General features: G+C 46.8%; 1 long non-coding RNA gene across 1 annotated transcript; it reads right to left on the minus strand.

Annotated features, from left to right (window-relative positions):
- Window positions 1-5,229: 5,229 nt before the first annotated feature.
- On the minus strand, window positions 5,230-6,704 carry LOC130110622 (uncharacterized). The gene is made up of 2 exons (XR_008810049.1): window positions 6,505-6,704; window positions 5,230-5,885 (listed from the first exon to the last, which is right to left on the minus strand). It is a non-coding gene; the product is annotated as an uncharacterized LOC130110622 (long non-coding RNA).
- Between the last annotated feature and the right edge of the window lie 6,872 nt (window positions 6,705-13,576).

The raw sequence follows: 13,576 nt of genomic DNA on the forward strand, positions 1-13,576 counted from the left end.
AAGGTAGGTAGGAAGATTGTAGGAAGGTAGGAAGGCAGGAAGGTTGTGGGAAGGAAGGTATGAAGGAAGGTAGGAAGGAAGGTAAGGTTGTAGGAAGGAAGGTAGTAAGGTTGTAGGAAGGTAGGAAAAACGGTAGGAAGCAAGGTAGGAAGGAAGGAAGGTAGGTAGGTTGTAGGAAGGTAGGAAAGACGGCAGGAAGCAAGGTAGGAAGGAAGGTAGGTAGGAAGGAAGGTAGGAAGGTTGTAGGTAGGAAGGAAGGAAGGTAGGTAGGTAGGAAGCAAGGTAGGAAGGAAGGTAGGTAGGAAGGAAGGTAGGAAGGTTGTAGGTAGGAAGGAAGGAAGGTAGGTAGGAAGCAAGGTAGGAAGGAAGGTAGGTAGGAAGGAAGGTAGGAAAGAAGGTAGGTAGGAAGGAAGGTAGGAAGGTTGTAGGTAGGAAGGAAGGTAGGTAGGAAGGTTGAAGAGGGAGGAAGAGCAGTTAAGAAGTGGCAGAAGGTGATCAGATCTACCAGGTGTTGAGAGTTGACAGTAATTAGCCTGGCAGTTGAGTTTCAAATTGATATGTGACGTCACAATAGGACTGAACAGTCTAACAGGCAAAGTGTATGGCAGAATTGCTAAACCTTAGAGCTGAATTGTTCAAAAACTATAAAATATTTTAAAAATCTGAATAGGATTCTGAAAGAGCTAAATGTCCTGAACTGTTTAAGCTTTAAATGGGGTTTCTAGCTCAAAAAATGGAGGAGATACAGTTCAAAGGTGACAAGGGTTTCAACCTTTCCCCATAGACTTCCATTGTTTTGAAAAAGTAGAAAAAGCTTAATATGTCTAAAAGTATAAAAGATTTCAAAAAAACCGAAACGTGAGCCTTAACGGGCTTAAAGAGATGAACATTTTGATACCTGGATGGTTTCCGTGACTAAAAGTATGAAGGAGTAAAAGAGGTGGAAAGGTTGCAAAAGTCCCCCCTTGACTCCCATTCAAAAAATGGCTGAAAAAAGTTGAATATTTCAAAAAGTTCAAAAGGTATGAAAAATCTGAAAGGGGAGCACTAATGTCCTTAATGAGTTGAACATGTTGATAGTTGAATGGTTTCAGTAGCTAAAAGTATGAAGGAGCTACAAAGTGTCGAGAAATGGGCGGAAGAAAAATAAATGAATAAACAACTGCAAAGCAATAGTGTGAATCCCCAGCAGTCACACCAATAACTGTGCCCAAAACATGGAAACATGTCTCCCACACAACTCTGAGTCATGGCCATGTGCAGAGGATTTGGGAATGTTTGCAATCACATCATTGTAAGATGGTGACAGATGTATTCTTAGCCCCCCCCCCCCCCCCCCCCCCCAGTTCAGGGATTGTCGTTCCCTCTCCACACAGATGGCCTCTTTGATTCCCCGTTCAAACCAGCGTTCCTCCCTATCAAGGATGTGCAGATCCTCATCCAGCACTTAACACTATATGGCTCTGTTTGTGCCGGGGGGCGAACCGACTTCTGGGGCAGTTTGTTTTGGGGTTTGAAAGCAACTGAGATGCGATGTTTAGAAAATATGCGTCTCAACTGTTCCGACATACAGAATCACCACTGGTTTACGCTTAGACAGCGGTTGTCCTCTCTTCGTTCGGCTGGTGCACTGTTTGGGCGTCTTCCTGGTTTTGACAAACACCCAGTTAGGATAACCACACTTAACCAGGGCCTGTTTAACGTGGGATTTCCCCCCTTCCTGGCCGCTGTGTCGGTGGGGACTTCGTCAGCTTGCTGGTACAGCGTCCTGATGACTCCTAGTTTGTGCTACAGTGGCTGATGAGAGTCAAACCTTAAGTACTGGTCAGTATGTGTTGGTTTACAGTAAACATCACCAATCAAATGTCCCCTATCACCAATTGCTATTTCACAGACTAAGAAAGCTAACCTGTCATTTTTCACATCCTCCCTGGTGAACTTGATGTGGTTGTCCCCAGAGTTAATGTGGTCAGTGAAATGTGGTGCGTCCTGAGATTTCATTTTAACCCAGGTGTTGTCCACAAATCTGAACCGGTGGCTTTGTGGTGTCCCTGGATGGGACATCAGAGCCCTCTTTTCCACTTCCTCCATATACAAGTTGGCCACTATAACTGAGACTGGGGAACCCATAGCACACCCATGCTTCTGCCTGTACTAGTGCTGCCTCCTGTATGGGAAGTACGTGGACTGAAGGCTCAACTTTAGGAAAAGACACACTTGGTCAGTGTTAAGGGTGGGGTCGTTTTGTAATTTCATACGGACTACCTCCACCGCTTCATCAACAGGAAGGCACATGAAGGGAGACGTAACATCATAAGAGACCATTGTCTCATCCTCCTCCATAATGATGCCCCTCACCTCATCCACAAAATCCAGTGTTCCAAATATGATGTTCGTTACTGCCTACCAACGGGTTAAGAATAGATGCCAGAAACCTAGAGATGTTATAGGTCACTGAGTTATCATACTAACAATAGGCAGTAATGCCACATCCTGGTTATGTATCTTACATAAGCCATACAGAATAGGCGTCACTTCCCCTGGGTATAATCTGTGGTGCAAAATTCTGTCAATAGCATTGTCCTGTTCTAGCAGCTTCAGACAATCTGCCACTTTTTGTTTTTCTTGCAGCTACTGCCTGACCTCATTCCAGGGGCTCAGAAGTATTCATGCCGCTAAGTGACGTCATAGCTTCCTCATGCTAGTCTGTCCGGTTAAATACAAGAGTACATCTGCCTTTGTCCGCTGAAATTTGAAGAGGGAACAACCATCGTTGAACTGGAGGGGGGGGGGGGCTAAGAGTACATCTGTCATCGTCTTACAATGCAAACATTCCCAAATCCCCTGTAACGAGTACACAGGGCCTTTGTAACTCCAGTTAATGGTCACATCTATTTTCATATGAAACCAGTGTTAGATTGCCCGTTTTGGGGCGTTATGCAACTGCATTGTTTAGAACTTTCCCTGGATCGCCATGTTGTCATGGTGGAGAAGCTTGCGTGTACCAGTGATCCCAAGAGCTGTGCCGTCCAGAGCTTGGCTCCTGGTAGGGTCACCCAAGGCGGATAGGTGAAGGGGGAGGTTCCAGACAAAGCGCGAGCCAACAAAGACCTCAGCGGCGGAACTGGTGGAAGATGTCTCCAGTTCACAGCGGCAGTGAAGGTGAATGAAGGCTGCAACAGAGGGTGGTCCCCAATCGTCTTGGTTCTCCGTGCCATCGAACTCTGGCCACCCCCTGCCGGGGACCGTGTGGTGGCTGCGGGCGCATCAGCCACGCCACATAAAAAGCTGTCACGCGAAGGCGTCCTCCTATTATGAGGCTCCAGGATCGGCCTCTACACCAACCTGAGGACCCAGAGGGAGGACGGTCATACTCAACCCCCAGTGACCACCGATGATGAGGAGGATGATGATGATGATTGTTTGTAAGGGTGGGGATACGGAAACAGGAAACAGGATACGGGCAGGCAACATCACTACAGACTCATCACACCCTGGTCACAACCTGTTCCAACTCGCGCGTCACCCCAAAACAACCAGATGTAAAAACTGTTTCTTTCCGTGGGCTGTCATTCAAATGAGCACTTAACCCTGTCATATAAATCCAACCGTGTTGTACATACTGTACTGTACATTGTGCGTATACTGGCATGCTATGTCATGTCCATCTGCCTCAGGCATGTGTGTAAGTAACCTGCTAACATCTGTTTCAGCATCTCTGATGTATTCTCTGCACCACTGCCCTTTATCGCCTCTTATTTCACCTGTATATAGTCAATCCTTGTGTATATACCTGAAGATTGTTGTGTTGTACCGCTGTCATTCTGTGTTAAGTACACTGAGAACCACGAGACCCAAGTCAAATTCCATCTATGTGCAAACCTACATGGCCACTAAACATGATTCTGATTCTGATTCTGATACCTGCAGTCAGTTGAGACTGAGAAAGTCACTCAGGTGGGTGATGAAGTGTTTGTCCCACTAAACGCAGTGTCCAGATGAACCGATTCAACCTTCTGTGATGGTAAAAACAACGACACAGAATAGCTCCCACCCCCCCACCCCTTTCTCCAAGAAATAGCCACATCATGCAACAGGCAGATCCGTAGATTGGATCATGGTGAGTCGTGAAACGGACCGACAACCAAAAATTGTGTGGGACCATTTTGGATGCCGTCGCTCCCCCACATCCCCCCAAAACTCTCGCAAAGGAAGTCGCTGTTACTGGCTGATCTTTACTGAGAAACAATGAAAGCTTCCAGGAATCCAGCCTCTTATATAAGATGCATCACACCCCAGTCAGAGCCCTATTTCTCACACACCATGGAGCAGTCTGGCCTAGTCTTTCAACAGACTACCTTTAAATTCGCCTGAGACTGTAATAGAGTTAAAAAACCAAAACATTTACTGAGAAGTCTGTTCCCCATGAGGGGGGGGGCTTGCAGAAATGAGTCATTGTGAGTGCCTGCTTTGCCCAACTGTGCTATTGCTGTAACTCTCACCCATGAAGACGTGCCGACTCTTGGCGTGACTTTGAAAGACAGAACAGGACTCGGTGCCATGATTAATATCTTACCGACTGGGTAACTTTCCCAGAACATGGCCAGTAGATGATCAAGAGTCCACCGGTGACATCAGAGTACAATCCGGGGTTTTACATGATAATGTCTTACACAATTGGTAACAACCACCAACCGTTAACGTTTGCAACGAGTCCATCACGGCACGGTGGCCCAGTGGTTAGCGCTTGTGGCCTCACAGCAAGAAGGTCCTGGGTTCAAACCCCGGGGTTGTCCAACCTCGGGGGGGTCATCCCAGGTCGTCCTCTGTGTGGAGTCTGCATGTTCTCCCCGTGTCTGTGGTGGGTTTTCTCCGGGTGCTGCGGTTCCCCCCCCCCCCACCATCAGAAAGACAAGCATGTTAGGGTCAATACTCCTGTCTGTGCCCCCCGACCGAGGCATGGCGAGGCCAGCTGGAGTTGGTCCCCGGGTGCTGCACAGCGGCTGCCTCCTGCTCCTAGCTACACAGCTAGGATGGGTTAAATACAGAGTGTAATTTCCCCACGGGGATTAATATATCTCAAAAAAAAAATCACTCTTATTTGTGAAATAGTGTCATAGGTCATAACTGCCACCGCCCAGTTAGCTGATCAGCTCTGACTCATATGCTGTTTGCCATTGTGACTCGTGTAAAATGGATTTCAAAATGTCGACTCTTCACATCAAGAGGTAAAATGCACAGTCATAGTCTTTATTCACGTCATTACATTTATCATACATTGCAAATACATGTTTTGCTCTCATCAAGACACACGGTTTTCTCATGCTCAGTGTGACACACGTGTCAGTAATAGTCAAATTACGTTTACCTTAAGATAGCTGCCATTTGCATAAACTAGTTTCGAAACAGCCTTGGACAACCTGAGACTGAAGCGCGACTTCAGCTGGCCGGTACAGTGATCGCAGTTTCCAGCAACAGAACCAGCGCAAACGCAGAAGCCACTGACAGTTCGCCCTGGGGGGGGGGGGCACGCAGAATGCCCGTTATCATAACGTCGCATCATCACGACAGCTTGGAATCCGCTTCCGGGGTGGGAATCAGCAGTGCAGTGGTCCGAGGAAAGGGGTCCATCCAGCATGTCTGGAGCGAGAGGGGTCTCCCTTACGAGCCGGCGTGTCTAGTGATGGTCTCTCTCGCTCGACGACCGCTCGAGAAGAGCCGTCCCTCCGTCTGCTGCCCCGGCTCCGCGGTATAGCTTTCACCCTGGGCATACATGAGCCCGCCGACGGAGTCCGCCATTCTGAACAGGACCGCGACCACAGTCAGCGCTGCTCCAATAATGAAGAGCTTGATCGAGGACGTCTCCATGGCTGCCGGCCAGCGATCTGCGCAGAGGGGAACAGGGAAAGTCAAGCCGACGTCAGAGTGAGACGTGAACCTTCGTGTTTGTTCTCGCAGGCTATTTGTTTCTAACTTAGTAGCTGTTTCAAAAGAAAGAACCTCAACCGAAACACACACGCACACACAATCACACACACACAATGTCCATTTAGCTCTCACAACACTGAGCAGAACATGTGGGGGCAGACCGAGCTGACATTAACAGGATGCAAGCACATAGGTGGACGCGACAAGACAGCTGAACGTGCAGAGTGCGGAACGCATTTTACATGCGTCGGAATGCGGTTCACTTCCCTACCAGTGCGTCTTTACGCGTGCTCTATAATCCAGGCCGATTCCCTAGACCACTTCCTCGACTTGCTACAGCTCCGTACGGGGGGACGGGGCAATAAGATGTGTTGCCTTGCACACTTTATAGGGCCCATAACACGAACTGGGACATCGCGAGACCAGCCTATGTATTGTCCATGTTTCTGCCCAAAACGGAACACGCGGGTTTTCAACGTAACGACGTCCCCTCCGCTGGTCTCCCGTAGTCCCTTAACACCACCCCCAACAGTAAGTAAACCATACAGCAGAGACTATGTGGCCGCCTTGACGTACCGGGTTGAGGCTCCGCCGCCGTGTTTTCCCCACGCCGTCTTTGCTGCAGGACTCCGCGCCGACTTGCTTCCCGCGGCGCGCCGTGTGGACAGTCGGCGGCTACTTAAGAGGTCTGCGCGAGCGGGAGACGCCAGCCTGGCTTTGCTCCCCGCGACTCCGAGTCCAGTAGCTGTCTGACGAGTTGCATCCTTTTGCCTCTCAGTTCGTCAAACTCCCCGCCCCCCTCCAACACCATGAGACCTGGACACACGCTGCCGCCGCCCCCCCCCCCCCCGCCGCCGCCGCCGCAGTTCGTAATGATGGCGCCGCGCCAGCTGTGAGTTTTCTCATACCCAGGGAGCCGAATTCCTTCTTGTATGTACAACCGCGAAGGGAGGTTTTCTCGCTTCCGGAGTGGGACAGACGACTTCGTGGGTTTCACGTGCAGCTTATCCTACGTAGCTGTGGCGTGTTTGTGCGTTTGCGTGTCTTTATGCGTGCTCAGTGAAACGCATCTGTCAATAAACGTTGTATCTAGATACCCAAAGGAGTTGAGTCGAGTGCGACTGGACTTGGTTATATATCCGTGAAGACGGTTCGTCTCTCATCCACGAGGCTTGGTCTAGTCAGAAAGGCACCAACTGATGAAGTCAGAAACTGATGAAGCTGATCATCAGCTTCATCAGTTTCTGACTAGACCAAGCTTGGTCTAGACAGAAAGGCACCAACTGATGAAGCCTCTTGGATGAGAGACGAACCGTCTTCACGGATGTATAACCAAGTCCAGTTGCACTGGATTCAACTCCTTTGAATAACTATGAGCTGGGTGAATGAGAACATTCACAGACATGTTGTATCTAGATGAACTAATTCAACTTTCTTTGGCTGTGTGTTTGTAGTTCCCCCATTGCTTTGAGTATCCTAAGGTGCAGATGGGTGGTACATGTCAAGCCCGGGCATGACAAATCATGCAGATGCAACAGATCTTGCGCAATTTGCTGCTCATGGTAAAAAAAAGAAAAGAAGAAAAAAGAACAGACAGGCCGGACTATAAAGAGCGGATGATTCAGAGACTTCTCACACTTTGACCCATGCGCTTGGGTCAATAGTGCACATTTGTGTCTTCTAGATAAATCATTTATACATTCATGTAAAATATGCATCCATATGCTAGTAAAAAAAAAACAACGACACGGCCTCAACATGAATTTTAAACATCGGTAGTATTTCGGTGGAGGCATACGTGATTGTCTCATGTGCCAATAAACTCCTCAATCAACCTCAACACACATAATTATAGATAAAATTATACACCCCCCTCCCATTTTCTCATTTTCTTTCTTAAATTGTATCTCATTCATGGTGTTTATATAATAACTGTTGAAGTTTTTTTTTACATTTTGATACTGACCCAAATTCTCCGGTGTCGTGTGTCATTTGGGTGAGGTCGAATAAATTGTCTGGCTTTGTCGGGACAACATGTAGTCAGAGCTCTTACTCATCCCTGCAAGCTGTCTCGTCGTTGTCTTTGATCAATCAACCCGGTGAAAGTGGTGGTGCCAATAAACTCGGTGATGGTGTCGGAGCTGTGTGTGCCCACGCAGCCATGTGTGAACAGGCAGAATAGAAGGGGGCTAAGCACAGAGCCCTGGGGGACACCAGCTCTGGGAGTCAGTGTGGAGGGGATGGTGGTGCCCATCCTCACCACCTGGGGTCTGCCCGTCAGAGAGTCCAGGATCCAGCTGCACAGGGCGGTGATGAGTCCTAGCTCTCTGAGCTTAGGGACAAGCTTGGAGGGCACAATGGTGTAGAATGCTGAACTGTAGTCGATGAACAGCATTCTCGCATATATGTGCTCCTCTGTTCCAGGTGGGAGAGGGCAGTGTGGAGGTTCAGAGAAAATGTCACAAACAGATTATAGCTTGGTAAAACATATTCATCCACATCAGTTCTTAGAACAGGCTCACCTCAGGGCGTCCTCAGTCCCCATTGTACAGTTTGCTTACACACGGCTGTCATCAAATATGATAACGACATCGTTAAATTCACAGATGACACCACAGTATAATTCTGTCAACCTCTTTCAATGTTGTATTCTGTATATTGTGTAAACACAACATCCATTGCACGTTGTCCGTCTTGGGAGAGAGATCCCTCCTCTGTTGCTCTCCCTGGGGTTTCTTCCTATTTTTTCTCCGTTAAAGGGTTTTTTTTGGGGGGGGGGGTTAGGGAGTTGTTCCTTATCCAATGAACAGGAAGTTGTGTTGCTGTAAATCCCCTTGAGGCAAATTTGTACTTTGTGGTATTTGGCTATATAATACAAATAAAGCTGACTTAACTTGACAGTGGTTGGACTAATAAGTGACAGTGGTGAGAGGGCCAATAGGAGGGAAGTAGAAGATTTGACCATATGGTGCCATGGTAACAAACTCTGTCGAAATGTCAGTAAGAAAAAAGAAATCATTGTTGTCTTTAGAAAGATCAGAGGAAACGACATTCCTAGTATCTCCATCAATGGATAATCTGTTGAAATTGTGGGCAGTTTCACATGTGTATACCGAGAAATCTCTCGGTATACACGTCACAGACACCCTCACATGGTCTCTCAACACCAATTGCATCATGAAGAAGGCACAGAAAAGATTGTATTTTATGAGGTAATTATACATATATATATATATATATATATATATATATATATATATATATATATATATATATATATATATAGTAGCGAATCCAGGGGGCAGTCCGGAAGACCGTCGCCACAGCCGGGACGCCAACCCATGTCTCCCGCTTTGCAAGCGACAACGTTAACCAGTCGACTAAAAGGTCCTACTCGTTAGTCAAGGGCCAACGTGTCTACTTGTCCATGCACGTTACAATATATATATATATATATACATACATACATACATACATACACACACACACACATTTACTTGACTCACTGGATTATTTTGCTCCTTATTTGTTGAGCACTTTCCTCACCATTGAGTGTTTCTTTTAACAAAGTTATATATATATACATATCTTTTTTCTTGGGGGGGGGTGTCCTTGTGACCTTCTTGTTATCTTCTTGTTATGGCAGAGCCAGAGTACAAGCATTTCATTGTATTCGACACATGACAATAAAGTTGAACTCGAGTTCGGGAAGTGTGCGAGAAAAAGGGCAGAACCGCGTTGTTTACCGGGGAACTCGGCAGGGTTTGGCGCCCAGCTCATACGTACATACGGGAGAGTAGTCAGTCAGGGGTGAAGCCGATGTATTTCCTTGATGAGAATCAACTGTTCAGGGTGGGGCAGGCCTTTCTGGCTGGCGTGCGGTCTCTCCTTGATTGTTTAGTTTCCTTGTCTGCGTCGCCCGACTTAGAGAAGACCGTATCCAGGTCAAACAACAAGTTCGGCAGGCCGGAGTAGTCGGTTGGACCGGTACTAATTGTTTTGTCATGTCGTTCTAGCTAGGAACCGGAAGAGGAATTCAAACCAGTGAAGCTCTCTGTCTCGCTCAGACGAACCTCCGACACACATGCGCACGCGCACGCGCACACGCACACACACCATGGATGTATTATATCCATCTCACTCACACACACACACACACACACACACACACACACACACACACACACACACGCACGCACGCACGCACACACACGCTTCCTTTTTCTGTTGTGTTACTGTCCTGGCACCATTACGCTGATACTGTACTGCAGGCGTTGTGTAGCGTGTTTGTGTTGTGTGGTTGTGTATGTTATCACTGGCTGCACGGGGGGAAAAGTAAATAAGAATAAATAAAAGTTGGAGTGAATGTGAAGCTCTCAGCACTTTCTCAGTTTGGCTGCCGGCTTCGTGGCTGGCAACACGCCGGGTCAAATCGCAGCGTGTGAGCGCCTGGTCGGCCATCTTTCTTCAGCCCCCCCCCCCTCACCCCGGGGCTCATTTTTACACCGTTGCGCTCCTGGGGATTCAAGTGTCTCCTTACACTCACCAGGTCCTCCCGAAACGTCGCCTCCAACAGGAGGTGTTGGGTGCTCGTTCGTGTGCGTGCGTGCGTGCGTGTTTGCGTGCGTGTGCGTGTGCGCGTGCGGCGCTGTGGTGCGGGGTGCTGTGGTGTGCTGTGGGGGCGGTGGGTTAACCTCAACTTGCTACCCTGAGAATTCGGAGGGAGAGAGAGAAACAAGGAGACTTAACGAACTCTGCCGAGCCTTTCAAGAGGAAGTGAGCGCATAAAAGAGCAGCGGCGCAACGCGCCTTTGTCTCACCTTAAAAAAAATGTCACCTCAGGCAGCGTCAGGGCAGCGCCCCACAATGGAAACTCCTGGGTTTTTCCTCTTCTGCCGTCATTACACTCACCGTGGGCGTGTTTTTTGCGCGCGTGCTTTGCGTGTGTGCGTTCGTGTACTTTGCGTGTGCGTGTGTACTTTGCGTGTGTGTGTGTGTGTGCGTGTACTTTGCGCGCGTGTGTGTATTTTGCATGTGTGTGTGTAAGTGCACGTGTGCGTGTGCGCGCATGTGTGCAGCAGTCTCATTAGTCTGTGTAGTAGGCATGCTATGCACTAACAAGAGTGGACTGCATAAATGGGCATGATAACAATTCTACATTAACAGACAATATGGCATATATATATATATATATATATATATATATACATATATCAACACAGATACAGGAAAAAGGATTTTAATACATTGCAGTGTATTAAAATCTTTTTTCCTGTATCCGTGTTGATATTCCACTCCTCATTAGTTGAGCACTCACAACACCATTGACGGTTTCGGGGGAAAAAACGATATGTATATACAGTGCTGCTTGAAAGTATGTGAAAACCCTTGAGCAGTTTAGATGTTTCTGTTGTTTTACCATGACTTCCTTATTTTATCATCACCAGTTTTTATGTATGAAATGTCAGATATATGTTTATCAATTGCATCTACTTGTTTAGTGGGACTTGTTTAAGTAGCCCAAAAACTACATGAAACATGGAATTAGGGTATGTGCAAAAGTAAGTGAACCCCCAGCTGCATTGGTTAAGTCAAGCAGGTAACAGACTGAGGTGAAACACATTTTGAGTGCTTAATTAATCATTTCAGCAGACCAATGAAATGAGACATCCTTGGGAAAGGGTTTGGCCTGCACTAATTAAAAGAGAGAGGAAACCAACCAAACCACTGTGGTCCCATACAAATCAACAATGCCGAGAGCAAAGGAGATATCCGAGGACATGAAGAAGAGGGTAGTGACAGCCCATCAGTCTGGGGAGGGATATAAGACCATCTCCAAAAGATTCCAGCTCCATCCATCCACTGTAAGACAAATAATTTACAAATGGACGGCCTTCAACATGACAGCAACTCTGCCTAGAAGTGGACGCCCATCAAAACTATCACCCAGAAGCACCAGAAAAATAATACATCAGGTAAAGGCCAACCCACACATCACCTCTAGAGAGTTGCAGACCTCTCTGGTAGCATCTGGGACAAATGTGCATGTGTCTACAATCAGACGAAAATTGAATAGCCATGACATTCATGGGAGGGTTGCTAGAAGAAGCCTCTGCTCTCAAAAAATAACAAAGCTGCCCATTTCAACTTTGCCAGAGAGCACTTGGACAAACCAGAGGCCTTCAGGAAGTCCATTCTCTGGACAGACGAGACCAAAATAGAAATATTTGGTCACAATCAAAACCAACATGTTTGGAGAAAAGCCAACACTGCATATGAAGAAAAGAACCTCCTCCCAACAGTGAAGCATGGTGGTGGAAATGTGAAGGTCTGGGGCTGCTTTTCTGCTTCTGGACCTCGCCGACTCCATATTATCCAAGGAACCATGGATTCTCCGGCATATCAACAAATTCTTGACCAGAATCTCCTGCCATCAGTCAGGGAGTTGACGCTGGGACGAAAATGGATTGCGCAACAAGACAATTACCCAAAGCATTCCAGCAAAACTACAAAGGAATGGCTTCAGAGAAAGAGGATTCGTACTCTGGATTGGCCCAGTCAAAGTCCGGACCTTAATCCAATTGAAATGTTGTGGCGAGACCTGAAGAAGTTGGCACATACCAGATGTCCCTCCAACCTCTCTCAACTGGCTGAGTTCTGCAAGGAGGAGTGGGCAAAAAGCCCCATAAGCAGATGTGAGAGACTGGTTAGTGGTTACAGAAGACGTTTGGTTGAAGTAATGGCTGCAAAAGGAGGAGCCACAAGCTACTAATACAAGGGTTCACATACTTTTGCACATGTTAAATTTTCAGTTTTTGTGAAATAAACCACCTATGTTGAATTAAATAATGAAAATATATCTCTTTTTGTGTGTGTGTGTCCATTATTTGGAAGGTGTGCTTTACAAATTGGGATTTGGATGTATGTGTAATAAGCTTATTTTTAAGTTTTTTTACAAAAACAGTGACCCTGTCTGGAGGGTTCACAAACTTTCAAGCAGCACTGTATATATATATATATATATATATATATATATATATATATATATATATACACTACCGTTCAAAAGTTTGGGATCACCCAAACAATTTTGTGTTTTCCATGAAAAGTCACACTTATTCACCACCATATGTTGTGAAATGAATAGAAAATAGAGTCAAGACATTGACAAGGTTAGAAATAATGATTTGTATTTGAAATAAGATTTTTTTACATCAAACTTTGCTTTCGTCAAAGAATCCTCCATTTGCAGCAATTACAGCATTGCAGACCTTTGGCATTCTAGCTGTTAATTTGTTGAGGTAATCTGGAGAAATTGCACCCCACGCTTCCAGAAGCAGCTCCCACAAGTTGGATTGGTTGGATGGGCACTTCTTGCGTACCATACGGTCAAGCTGCTCCCACAACAGCTCAATGGGGTTCAGATCTGGTGACTGCGCTGGCCACTCCATTACCGATAGAATACCAGCTGCCTGCTTCTGCTCTAAATAGTTCTTGCACAATTTGGAGGTGTGTTTAGGGTCATTGTCCTGTTGTAGGATGAAATTGGCTCCAATCAAGCGCTGTCCACTGGGTATGGCATGGCGTTGCAAAATGGAGTGATAGCCTTCCTTATTCAGAATCCCTTTTACCCTGTACAAATCTCCCA

The sequence above is a fragment of the Lampris incognitus genome, chromosome 3 (genome assembly GCF_029633865.1).
Source record: "Lampris incognitus isolate fLamInc1 chromosome 3, fLamInc1.hap2, whole genome shotgun sequence".
Lineage (NCBI taxonomy): Eukaryota > Metazoa > Chordata > Actinopteri > Lampriformes > Lampridae > Lampris > Lampris incognitus.